The 13,208-nt window shown below is 41.3% G+C and overlaps 1 pseudogene; it reads left to right on the plus strand.

Annotated features, from left to right (window-relative positions):
- Nucleotides 1-10,369: 10,369 nt before the first annotated feature.
- Nucleotides 10,370-13,156, plus strand: LOC108839189 (uncharacterized; annotated as a pseudogene).
- The last annotated feature ends 52 nt before the right edge of the window (nt 13,157-13,208 follow it).

Consider the following 13,208-nt stretch of genomic DNA (forward strand, 5'->3'; position numbering starts at 1 on the left):
TTACTCTAAACACTAGCTAGCAACCGCCGTTCTTCTAAACCCTAGCGCGCCGCTTCTTCTAAACCCTAAGCGGCGCCGCTTCTTCTCTGTAAACCGTAGCGCCGTTTCTCTGTAAACCCTAACGCCGGTAAGTCATCAAACTCGTGGAAAAGATGAACATAAAACGTTGTCTCTTTCAATTTACTCATTCTCACCGTTTCACGTTTATTTTTCAGATCTAAACCACAATGACGAGTACTCGAACTCCTTCTGCGACTAATCAGGTCCGCTTTGAAATTTTCTACTGGAAGGACTTGTAAGTAAGTCGTCTGGAAAGTCTTCAACCTGGACGACTAGTACGTCCATTTGGGAAGACTTTCCAGACGACTTAAATATAAGTCGTCAACTAAGTCGTCCAGTTGGACGACTTTCTAGACGACTTATATTTAAGTCGTCTACTAAGTCGTCTGGAGTAACAATTAAGGCGTGATTGATTTAGCTTGTGTTCTGACTTCTATTGTTGTCTTTGATTATTTTGCAGACAAAAAGGATGGATATTCCAGAACTCCCCCGTAGGTATACACAACATTGGGAAGAGCCAAAACCCCACAATAGCATTTCGTATTCATACGGATAACACGAAGTTGCATACTGCTCTTAGGGAAGCTCTCACTGATGCTGAATTTGAGAGCTCAAGGAGTCGAGATTGGGAGTTTTCATCAAGTTCAAGGAGCAGGGAATTGTGGTTGGGCTTCAAAAGCTGGTTCCACCACTTGCTCGGTTTAAAGCTGGACATTAAGAAGAAGTACGAGATGTGGTGTCTCGTTGGTCCAGAACCTGCGAGGTTTTCACTGTTAGAGTTTGAAAACATCACTGGTCTAACTGCGACTACATCGAGGACCTTGAGACACCAGAATGTGAAGTTACCCCACAGATGGTTTCTTTCTGAGATGATGGGAGTTCATCGGAAGCTGGGCCAAGTACTGATCAGATAATAGCAGCACTGAAGAGATGCGGGGATTGGTCCAGGGAAGATCGCAAGCGACTCGCGTACCTTTCCATCTTCACTGGATTCATTGAAGGGAAAAAGTTCTCAAGCGCTACACGGCGAGCTACTCTGCGCAAGGCTAGTGATGGATTTAGAAAGGTTGAGAATTATCCATGGGGGAGAGCGCGTTTAAGGTGCTGATGGACTCTTTGTGGAACAAAGATATTACTGGCTGTACACCGTGGAGATGGCTTTATACAAGTTCTTCAGGTCTGGGCGTACGAGAGCTATTCCGGGATTGGGTGCTAGTATTGGTCTACCCAGAGCAAACAGTCCGTCTCCACCGATTCTGGCTTACGACGGCAGCAGAGGCCGCAGGCAGATTCATGAAAGCTGCTCTATGAGTCAGGTACCTTTCCATCTTCACTTAATTAAGTCGTCCGGAAGGTCTTCCAGCTGGACGACTTAGTAGACGACTTATTATAAGTCGTCTGGAAGGTCTTCCAGCTGGACGACTTAGTAGACGACTTATTATAAGTCGTCTGGAAGGTCTTCCACTGGACGACTTAGTAGACGACTTATTATAAGTCGTCTGGAAGGTCTTCCAGCTGGACGACTTAGTAGACGACTTATAATAAGTCGTCTGGAAGGTCTTCCAGCTGGACGACTTAGTAGACGACTTATTATAAGTCGTCTGGAAGGTCGTCCAGCTGGACGACTTAGTAGACGACTTATAATAAGTCGTCTGGGAAGGTCGTCAGCTGGACGACTTAGTTGACGACTTATAATTAAGTCGTCTATTTAGTATTTTGTTTCAAATATCTAACTCGATTCTTCTTCTATTTACTGCAGACCCGCGTGATCAACTTTGTTGAGAAGGACATTAGTGAAATGTGGCCAAATGGGACTCTGAGTTGGATGAACGTGCCCGCGGAGAACATCATTAAAGTGATGTATGATCGGAGACCGTGGAAGTGGACCATGGATTGCTGGGAAGTCACTGGTACAAAACCAAGTTTGTGACTCCATCGAAAAGAGCCAAAGAGATGGTTGTGGAGGGGTGGAGGAAGACAATCAGAGACCTCGGAAGAAAAGCTCGTAAAGAGGCTCCTAAAGAGGCTCCTAAAGAGGCTAGAGAAGAGGCTCCTACAGAGGCTACAGAAGAGGCTACAGAAGAGGCTAGAGAAGAGGCTAGTTGGGTGACCAGAGAGGAGTTAGAAAAATGTTCAAGGACTTAGGTGCATGATGAAAGAGGGGTTTAAGAAGTGCATCAGGGAGATTAGGAAGATCTCCGATAGATTGGAAGCTGTGGAGAAGAAGGTTGGTGTCACCAATCAGGCTACCCCTCAAGCCCCAGAAACCGGGTTAGTAAAAAACACCCTACCCCACAAGCCCCAGAAACCGGGGCTAGTAACAAACAGACTACTCGCTAAAAGGATCAGCCTCCCCACTTCAAAACCAATCATCCTACTCCTCCCACCAGACAGCCTGCTCCTCAAAAGGCAAAGCCTACTCCTCAAAAGCGAAACAGCCTGCTCCTCAAACTAAACAGCCTGCTCCTCAAACTAAACAGCCTGCTCCTCAAACGAAACAGCCTGCTCCTCAAACTAAACAGCCTGCTCCTCAGACGAAACAGCCTGCTCCTCAAACGAAAAAGCCTTCTCCACAAAAGGAAACAGCCTTCTCCTCTGCCCAAAGAGGTTAATATCAATCTTTAAGTCGTCTGGTCTTTGTATAGATTTGTAATATATAAGTCGTCTGGAAGGTTTTCCAGTGGGACGACTTACAAATAAGTCGTCTGGAAGGTTTCCAGCTGGAAAACCTTCCAGACGACTTATTTGGTAAGTCGTCCAGCTGGAAAACCTTCCAGAAGACTACAAATAAGTCGTCTGAACTCCAGCTGGAACCAAATCCTCTCCCAACTTTTATTTAAGTCGTCCAGGGTTAACTTGTTCTCTTTTATTGCAGAGATTGTTGCCGGAGGATACAGCAGATGAGGCGATCTCGGTATATAAGATCTTGCCGGAGGATAAAGCAGATGGTGTCACCTCCAAAGAGATTGTTCCTCTCACTTCCACTGACCAACCGAGCTCGCTTCAACGATCAACAACCGAGCTTCGCTTCCACCGATCCAGCTTCAGCTTCAGAACCGAGGCCTGGTTGTATTGGACCAAACGCTCCCACTGCTTCTGTGCGTGCAAGGAGTGAACGAACGAAGAAACCTGCTCCCACGCAGATATACCTCCTTATACGGCAAGAGAGAAGAAACTCCTAGAGTGGGAAAGTATAATCCATTTCCCACACTAAACAGACCTAAGATGAAGGAGCTCGCTGATTGGTTGAAAAACTGATCCGTAAGTGATTGCTTTACCCATAATCTTGATTTAGTCTACCAAAACTGATTGCTTTTGTTTTGCAGTGATTATTTCACTAAGGAAGAGGAACAAACCACGTACATCACCAACTTGGTGGTATAAAAACTCCGGACATCCCAAAGCATGGCTGGAAGACGTAGTAAGTCTCTGCTATCTTTAAGCGTCTGGTAACTTGTCTTTGTATAGATTTAAATATATAAGTCGTCTGGAAGGTTTCCAGCTGGACGACTTATTTGTAAGTCGTCCAGCTGGAAAACCTTCCAGAAGACTTACAAATAAGTCGTCTGGTAACTTGTCTTTGTATAGATTTGTAAATATATAAGTCGTCTGGAAGGTTTTCCAGCTGGACGACTTACAAATAAGTCGTCTGGAAGGTTTTCGAGCTGGAAAACCTCCAGACGACTTATTTGTAAGTCGTCCAGCTGGAAAACCTTCCAACGACTTATTTGTAAGTCGTCTGGAAGGTTCTAACTTGTATTATTTATATGCAGCATATAGATGCTTGGATGAAATGTGCTGAGGCAGAGGTATAAGGAGAACCCACAATGTTTCCGGAGCGAGCGAATGTGCTTCCTGGATCACAACTTTACCCAGTCTTGGAGAGAACAGTATCTGGTCTTCAAAACATCGTCGTCTGATCACAATGGTTTAGGAAAAATGCTACCTAGTGGGGCGGCGAGTTTGTATGACGGATCAATGCCTTCATTTTGCCAATCAAACAAGAAGTGGGGGGAGGACATTGATGATATCTATGCGCCACTGAACTTGGACAACAAACATTGGGTGGCTATTTGGATATCGATCCCTAAAGAGGCACATAGTCGTCTGGGACAGCATACCTTCAACTAACCATACCAGAAAGATGGATGAGATAATGGAGCCTTTTCTCGAGATGGTCCCTTATCTGATTGTGGAGTGCGGAGACCAGATGCATGGGTTGGAAGCGATACACTTATGAGAGACTCCTCAAAGATGTACCCACGGCCAACAATGGTGATTGTGGCGTGTACGCTGCAAAGTACATTGAATGTCATGCTCTTGGGGTCCCCTTTAGCCCTAAAGACTTTGCTAGGTCCAATGCGAAGACTATGAGGGAACTATGGCTTTGGCTATATGGACGGAGCTTGTTGATCAGCATCTGAAAGATAATGAGGATGGTGGTTGTTTGTAGGCATGTATGATTAGATACACAAATCAATTTGTAAGATTTTTTAAACTTGTATAGATTTTTTAACTTGTATAGATTTTTTAACTTGTATAGATACACAAATCAATTTGTATATTTGAACTATTTGTATACACAAATCTATTTGTATATTTGAACTATTTGTTTACACAAATCTATTTGTATGTTTGTGGGCATGTATGATTTATTTGATTTTCTAACTTGTATAGTTTTCTAACTTACAAATAAGTCGTCTGGAGGGTTTTCCAGCTGACGACTTACAAATAAGTCGTCTGGAAGGTTTCCAGCTGGAACGACTTACAAATAAGTCGTCTGGAAGGTTTTTCCAGCTGGAACGACTTACAAATAAGTCGTCTGGGGTTTTCAGCTGGACGACTTACAAAATAAGTCGGCTGAAGGTTTCTCAGCTGGACGACTTACAAATAAGGTCGTCTAAAAAAATAAGGTAGTCTAAAATAAATACACTGGACGACTTACAAAATAAGTCGTCTAAAAAACAATAAGGTAGTCTAAAAATAAAATACACTGGACGACTTCGTAAAAGGTCGTCTAAAAAAAAATACACTTGAAGGGATAGTAGAAGTAGTCTAAACACTGGACGACTAAATACACTGGACGACTTAAATACACTGGACGACTTCGTAAAAGGTCGTTCTAAAAAAACACTTGAAGGGATAGAGGATAGTAAAGGAGTCTAATACACTGGACGACTTCGTAGAAGGTAGACGAAACACTGGACGACTTAGAAATTAGTCGTCTGGACGGGTAATCAAGACTGGACGACTTATATTTAGGTCGTCTGGACAACTAGTCAACTGGTTGTGTAACATTGTGGTTTCGTATGGCCAGTTTCCTTGCAGTTGAGCATCTCCGTGCCCTGTGTTTCTTCCTGGGTTTGTGTCCCCTCATCCTAGATAGCTCCAACCAAGATTGCCATCTTGATTCTTCTGTCTCCCCGGACCACGCTTTTACGTTTGGAGGAAAGCATTCTCGTTCCTCAATATGTTGTGACACGATAGGATATATATTCTCTGAGTATCCTGCATACAGATGATTCTTTGAGTAAAGTGGACATACAAGTGTGTCGATATGCACACCAGCATGTGTTCCAGCTGCTAAGCATGAGAGCAAGGTATTTTCTCCACTCCATAGACACCACAACCACACTTTACATGTTCCAATCAACCGCACAGTCCATTTTGCCACCTTGACAAAGAAACGCCATCCATCAATTGGTTCGACCGTCATCGTATCGCTATCTCTGATCGAACAGCAAGCAAGTATTCAACACCCCGGCTATGTACAGTTGGGAGACTCAAAGCATCTTGTCTCCTTTTCCAATACCATTTTCCTAACTTCTGCTTATGAACTCCAGCAGGAACGGAATCGGAAATCCTCTTGCTCGCTTCAGTGCGGAATTAATAGATTCAGCGATGTTGCTTGTTTTTATGTTGAACATGTTCCCCTTACAATAAACCCTTGACCATAGCTTGGCGTCGGCCTTCCCAAATACGTTGCAAGTTCCGGGTTTGCACTCCGTATCTCAGCCATGTACCGGTTAAAATCGTGAACCGTGTGCGCATAAGCAGCCCCTTTCACCAAGTACATGAGATGTTTCCCTTTAAACTTTTGACAATGTTATCTTGAAGGTGATAATAACATATTCCTCGGGTTGCCCAAGGAAACACCTTCTCACACGCACTTTTAATGGCCGCGTGCCGGTCAGAGACTATCACCAGAGGCTTGTCATGAGATATACAAACTAGCCAATTTTGTGAAAAACCATTCCCAAGAAGGTTCATCTTCAGCATCCACGATCCCAAAAGCCAATGGGAATATCTGAAAATTGCCATCTTGTGCGGCTGCAACTAACATAACACCTCCATACTTTCCACTTAGGTGAGTTCCATCCACCACAATGACCCTTCTCTGATACTTAAAACCTTTGATAGAAGCTCCAAAAGAGAGAAATAGATACTTAAATCTTTTCTCAGAATCAAGTTCTATAGCCGTGATAGAATCAGGATTTGCAATGGAGATTTGCTCGAGATATGAAGGCAGACGCGAATACCCTTCTTCTGCTGATCCTCTCACCAATTTCTGTGCATATAACAGTGCTCTGTATGAAGTGGTGTAATCAAGCGTCATGCCAAACATGTTCTTCATTGCATCAGTGATATGCTGTGGAGTTATCCCATCAATGATCCCAACACGATCAATGAAAAGACTACCAACATACTTTGGAGTACAGTGTCTCCGCTGAGCGATTCGGTCTCCAATTGAGCATAAATGTTTTTCCACATACTTTGTTACCCAAAACGTGTTTGACCCATGTTTCACACTCGCTCTGATCTTCCATCCACAACCGCTAACCCGACATATTGCCACAAGGAGAGTTTTTGTTGATTTGTATATTCTGAAAGAAAACCTACCCTCACTGCTGTCAACCGCAGCTCTGAAAGCAGTGCATCCTTGCTAACAAAACTCTGGTTGACATAGATGCTGGTACAATCCGATTTTCCTCCTTCAATAGCATTTGTCTTAGCATATGTCTTTTCAATTTCTTCAAAACAAATATTATCATCATCTTCCTCGTCCTCATCTAGAACCTTTCCATAAAGACGGTAATCCCCACCATTCTGATCCGTTTCACCAACAATAGTGTTATCAGCATCCTCCTCCCCATTTTCCTCCTCCCCATTTTCCTCCTCCCCATCTTGATTTTCATCTTCAACAGACTCATTATCACCAACATCTTCAAAACATTCATCAGCCTCATCATTATCACCAACATCTTCTTCCCATTCACCAGCTTCATCATTATCACCAACATCTTCTTCCCATTCACCAGCTTCATCATTATCACCAGCTTCTTCTCTTTTCTCTGAAACCGTTTCCACCTTGCTGCGGCTTGATACACAAAGACATACTCTATGCGTTTTGAGTATCTCGAGCAAGTTTCGAACTTGTCTATCACTTGTAACATGAATGGGAGGACTGCTTGGAGTCATCATCATTTCTGCTGGTAATGAGTAGCTAATCTCCACAGTCACTGATCTCATGTCCAGGTTATAATCTTCTTGAGCCATTGCAACAAGTTCAGCATGTGTTGAATCTTCATTCAATAAAAACAATCTTGCTCCTTTGAGATCATCAACCACAAAATCCCAACGGAAATCTCTCAACAACCATTCTCCATACACTGCATGTAACTTAAAAATCATCTGCAAATATTCAAAATAAAACACATTAGTAAACATAGAGAAAATGAAGAAGTTCAACAAACATTATCGCAGACGACTTAGATTTAAGTCGTCCAGAAGACTTAAAGGTAAGTCGTCTAAAGAGGTCACTTTTGCAATTGAAAATTAAAAGGGACGACTTAATTCTAAGTCGTCCGGCTTTGTTTGTTAAAAAAAAAAATTCAGACGACTTATATATAAGTCGTCTACGAAAAACGGGCTAGTTTTGCATTTGACCGAATCGTGTCAGATCTTTGACTATTTCTGGACGACTTATAAATCAGTCGTCTCTGGAAAGTAAAAATTTCAATATTTTATTCAAACTAGACGACTTACACGTAAGTCGTCCCAGGTTAGTTTTGTAATTGAAAATAAAACTTGAAATTTAACTTTCTCCAGACGACTTAACTAAAAGTCGTCCAGCTAGACGACTTAATTTAAGGTCGTCCGGGATAAGCAAGGTTTGGACGACTTAATTGGGAAAAATTCTGGACGACTTTGCTTTCCCCGGACGACTTTAAATTAAGTCTTCTGACGGGACGACTTTATATTATGTCGTCTGGTAAAAATTAAATTATGAAGTTTTATTTTTCAACTACAAAACTAACCTAAGACGACTTACACGTAAGTCGTCTAGTTTAATAAAATATTGAAATTTTAACTTTCCGAGAGACGACTGAATTATAAGTCGTCCAGAAATAGTCAAAGATCTGACACGATTCGGTCAAATGCAAAACTAGCCTGTTTCTCGTAGACGACTTATATATAAGTCGTCTGGACTGTTTTTTTCACCAAACAAAGCTGGACGACTTAGTTTAAGTCGTCCGTTTTGACCAGAAGACTCATCAGTAAGTCTTCTACATACAGATGACTTACTTGTAAGTCTTCTACGCGAACAGATTTTGAAAAAAATTCAAATTCGTACCTTCAACTAGGTGAGATGACTTTGTTTGCACACAGGGTCTTCTCCAACCACCCAGAACCTCAAACGAAAGCAACCGTAAGTCAAAACGAAAGAAATATGGCTCCAAACAATTTTGAATCAAAAGCTTCAGTTTTTTGGATGAATATGGAGAGAAAGTGAAAGAAATGTTGTTTTTAGTTCATAACAATTGAAACAGAGAGAGTGTAAAGAGATTTACGTGCATTAAAGGGCATTAAAAGCTCCAAACAGTTCGTACAAGGTTGTTCCCACTATTCATGGCAGTGGCAATATTGTAAATACTTGAAGAAAATGAGGTTGAGACAGTAAAGAAGCCATTTTCGAAAAAAAAAAAAAAAAAGGGTTAATGGCATTTTCGTAGATAAAATGCAGATGTGGGGTTAAAAACTCAAAAAAAAAATGAGTCAAAAGAAAAGGTTAGTTTTCTGTTTGAATTCAAGTTTTGAGTCACTTTTGCAATAAGCCCTAATTATTTTGCTCCTCCATTGCAAGTCTCTTATTCTTGGTTGCTTAAATTTTTTTGATCAAATGTGTTGTTCTTCTTGTATTATAAGAAAGAGTGAACGAGAAGAAGTATTGATCATATGTGTTTTGTATTTCTTTTTGGATGGTGAGAAGGAGAAAACGAGTTTTGATAACAAGTTTGTCCGATGCGCCTTCGTCATGTCTCTTTTGCTTTCATTATCTGGCGACACAACCTGAAAAACAAAAGAGAATCAACATCCAGAAACCAAGCCAACAAGAATAGCTACACAAACTTGCAACAAACGATTCACAGTTGATCCATCTAAGACACAAGATACATAATCTATAGACAGAATCAAACACACGAAACAGATCATAATTGAAACAAACTTGAAAAAAAAATTGAACAATGTCATGAAACAGAAGAACAAATCCCAATTGTTCAAAAGAAATTCAAAACAAATATCAAAGAAGAAACAAATACAAAAATTCAAAACAAGTATCAAAGAGGAAAAACAAATAAAATATGAAACTTTACATGATCGATACGAGGAGACCCACCAACAAAGAGCTCCTCCGTCGCCATTGTGAGACGGAATCGAACCGACAAACACACAAAACTTTAATCAGAACGAGAATAACCCTAATCTAAGACATGCATGATATTTGTTACACAATGTCAACTTTACCTTTAGATTTGCGGAGAACCACAGAGAGATAGCGGTCGTCGCCGTCGACGAGACCCACAGAGAGGGAAATCAGCGTTCATGCCGTCGACGAGTCAAGGAGAGCCGTCCATCGCCGCCGTCGTCGAAGAGCCACAGAGAGACAGAGAATCGCCTTCGGTCACCGAGAGTTTCGGGAGAGACAGAGAGAGAGAGAAAGAACCGAGAGATGAGACGAAATCGACGACCCCTCTCTCCTCTCTCTTTTCTCGTCTCAACACGTGTCCAAAACAGTTGCTTGAGTGGGCTTAATTAAGCAACGAAGCTTAAGTTAATTTGGGTTTTTTATTTTCTTTTAATCCAATATTAGTCTAAGAAACCCACTAACAACCAGGGATAAAGATGCTCTTACTTGCTCATCTCCACTTCTTCACCTCATTCCAACTAAAAGTTAAGATCCATTCACTTCTAACCTCTTTATATTTTGAAAACAAAATTCTCATACGCATGTATTTCTTAGTCGGAGATGCCGACACAAAAGGACCGAAACTCATCATCATTATCATTCTTTCTAGTGATCAAGCTTCTCAATCCACTGCTCCATCATTTCCTCAATCTACTTTTCTATTTTTTCCTCCTCTGCTTGGGTGTGGTAGTTGGAATCATTGTACATTCTTCTCTAGAAGCATCATTTTTACCTTATTATCCAACCGTTCAAAGTGTCTCCCAACTCGTCCTCGTTACATCTCATCCTCCACCTACTTCTCCTTTGTCTCAGAACAACGAGCTCGAAATGTTTCTTAGGCCACCGAAGAACATCATGCACGATATGGAAGACAACGAGCTTTTTTGGAGAGCTTCAATGGATCCCAAGATCAGGAGTTACCCTTTCTCTCGAACCCCGAAGGTTGCTTTCATGTTCTTGACAAAGGGACCTTTACCTCTGGCTCCTTTATGGGAAAGGTTCTTTCGAGGGTACGAAGGTCTTTTTACTATTTACATTCACACCAATCCGTCTTACAACGAGTCCATGCCCCAAGGTTCTGTGTTTCACGGCCGCCGCATTCCAAGCAAGGTCGTCAACTTCTAATCCGGTCTTTTATTATTTTCCTTTCTGTATTTTTTTTCTCTTTTTCAACTGGTTTTGTTGCACTAACAGACTAACATCTAGGTTTAGGTTTAACCTCTTCACAAAAAGACCACAAATTCCGAATAAATCTTTCTGTATATGGCTCATCTGGCATACAATGGAATACATTTTGATTTTATATTCGAAATAGCTACATTTTTTGCCTAAAAATCCTTAATTGTGTCCTTAACCAATAACCTAACTAATTAGGTACGATCAGTATTAATTAATTTGCTTTGTAATATAGCTATAATATACGGGGAAATTTCAATTATACCATTTTGGTGATTCCACTTTTCAATTTTACCACAAGCAGATGCACATTTTTATAAATACCTAAAGAAGCTAAATGACAATGACTAAAATAACCTTACTACTCTGACTCTCACCTTTCGAAGAAGAGACGAAGAAGCTTGGCCGTCTAAATCAAGTTCCGTCATCGTCTTCATCGAGCATCTCCGTCATCGTCCTCATCAAACCTTTCCATCGTCATCTTCATCAAGGTACCGCCGTCGTCTTCATCGAGCTTGGCCGCCATTGTTGAAGACGATTCCTGCCGTCGTTGTCGTGGTGCAGCTTCGATCGATAGGGTTGTAAATTGGGAAGAGTGCAATGGGAAGCTCCGATCGATATAGATACTTGTTAAGGCTCGTAACTTCTTAGTGTTTCAGTTGCTTGATTCTTCCTGATTTGAAGAGAATTTGGTTTTTGTTTTGATAATTGGGAATGATTCAAGTGGTTTTGATTCGATTTCGTGTAGCGTGATGTTGAATCCGTTGCTTCCAGGAATTTGACAGAATCTCGAGTAGATTTCTGGCTCCGATGAGCTTAAGAAAGAGTAGGAGGAGTTAGAAGAGAAAAAGGCCAGGGCTGACGAGAAAGCAGCTCTTATATATCAGAAGAAGATAACGATTGGTGCTGAGAAGAAGCTGAAGAAAGCACAAAAGGAAGAAGAAGCTAAGAAGCATCTGAAAGTACAAGACGAATTGGTAACTAAGTCAATATTTGCTCTTGTTTATAAAATCCTAATTCAGTTTATAAAATAATAAATCAGCATTATTGATGTCGAACTCTGTTTGATTTTTTCAAATACCAAATTAAACCTTAATCTTGTTTGTATATGCTGTCTTTCTGTATGTAGATTGGTGTCAAGGAGCTCACTTAAAGAGATCATGACACTGACAATGCAAGTGTTACGTGATCCATGTGCTGTATGGTTGAAGTTGGAAAGAGTGAGCAGGTTTATCTCCATTCTCCTTAAAAACCCCCAATCTAGCGCTTTACGTCATCGATTTTTCTTCACAGATTCACTTCGATGCTTACAGGATGCTTTAGTGGAGTTATCCGAGCAAGGAATCGTCTTGATCGTGGAGGAATCAGGCTGTCTTCAAGCCAAGGTCTATCTCCAACGCGAGGTATCGATTTCTCCCCCCAAATCTTCAAATTCGATTCACCAAACTGTAGAATCCGTAACGTTGTATGTATGTGAGAAGCTATTCACAAAGTACGAGTACGGAGCTGAAGGGAGACCTAGATTTGGAATCAGCTTAGGGCTTCTTGTGGACTGCTTGAACACATTCTCATCACCTGGACATTCAAATACTATAGAGATCAAGTATCCAGGCCCTGACATGGAGCTTCTTCTCAAGTATGATGAAACAAATCATTCATCCTCTTAGTTCGTGTAGTTTTAGCAGATGATGTTGTGGTTTATTAGGTCTGTTGATACTCTGAACTCGTGCATCTACTCTGAGATAAGAACGAGAATCCCAGAGACTAGTGAATGGGACTATAACTTTGAGCAGGCAGGAACCACACCGATTACTTTTACTGTAAAGGTAACGTATGATCTAGTGAAGTGTATCAATTGCTAGCTAGTCAGAGAGATTTCTTCAGATGATTGTTAAAATGTATCAGTCAGCGGCGTTGAAAGAAGCAATAGATGATCTTGAGTGGCCTGGATCAAGGCGTGCAGATTAGCCTTCAAAAGTCTCCTCCTTGTGTACCTTTAGAAGAGAAGGACATGGAGACTTACAGGTCTTGTTTTGTTCTCACTTGTTAGTTTCTTGGATATGTATCGGGAGAATCATGTTGGGTGTACTCTTCTTTTCCAGATAGACTTCATGTATTACGCCAACACTGATCTTCTCCTTACCTTTCATTGCGATACTGAAGTCTCTATAGGTAACAAATTAAAGTAATCCTTCTCTAGCGTTAGTTGATTGAATCCTACAAC

Source organism: Raphanus sativus, unplaced genomic scaffold (assembly GCF_000801105.2).
Source record: "Raphanus sativus cultivar WK10039 unplaced genomic scaffold, ASM80110v3 Scaffold2909, whole genome shotgun sequence".
Classification (NCBI taxonomy): domain Eukaryota; kingdom Viridiplantae; phylum Streptophyta; class Magnoliopsida; order Brassicales; family Brassicaceae; genus Raphanus; species Raphanus sativus.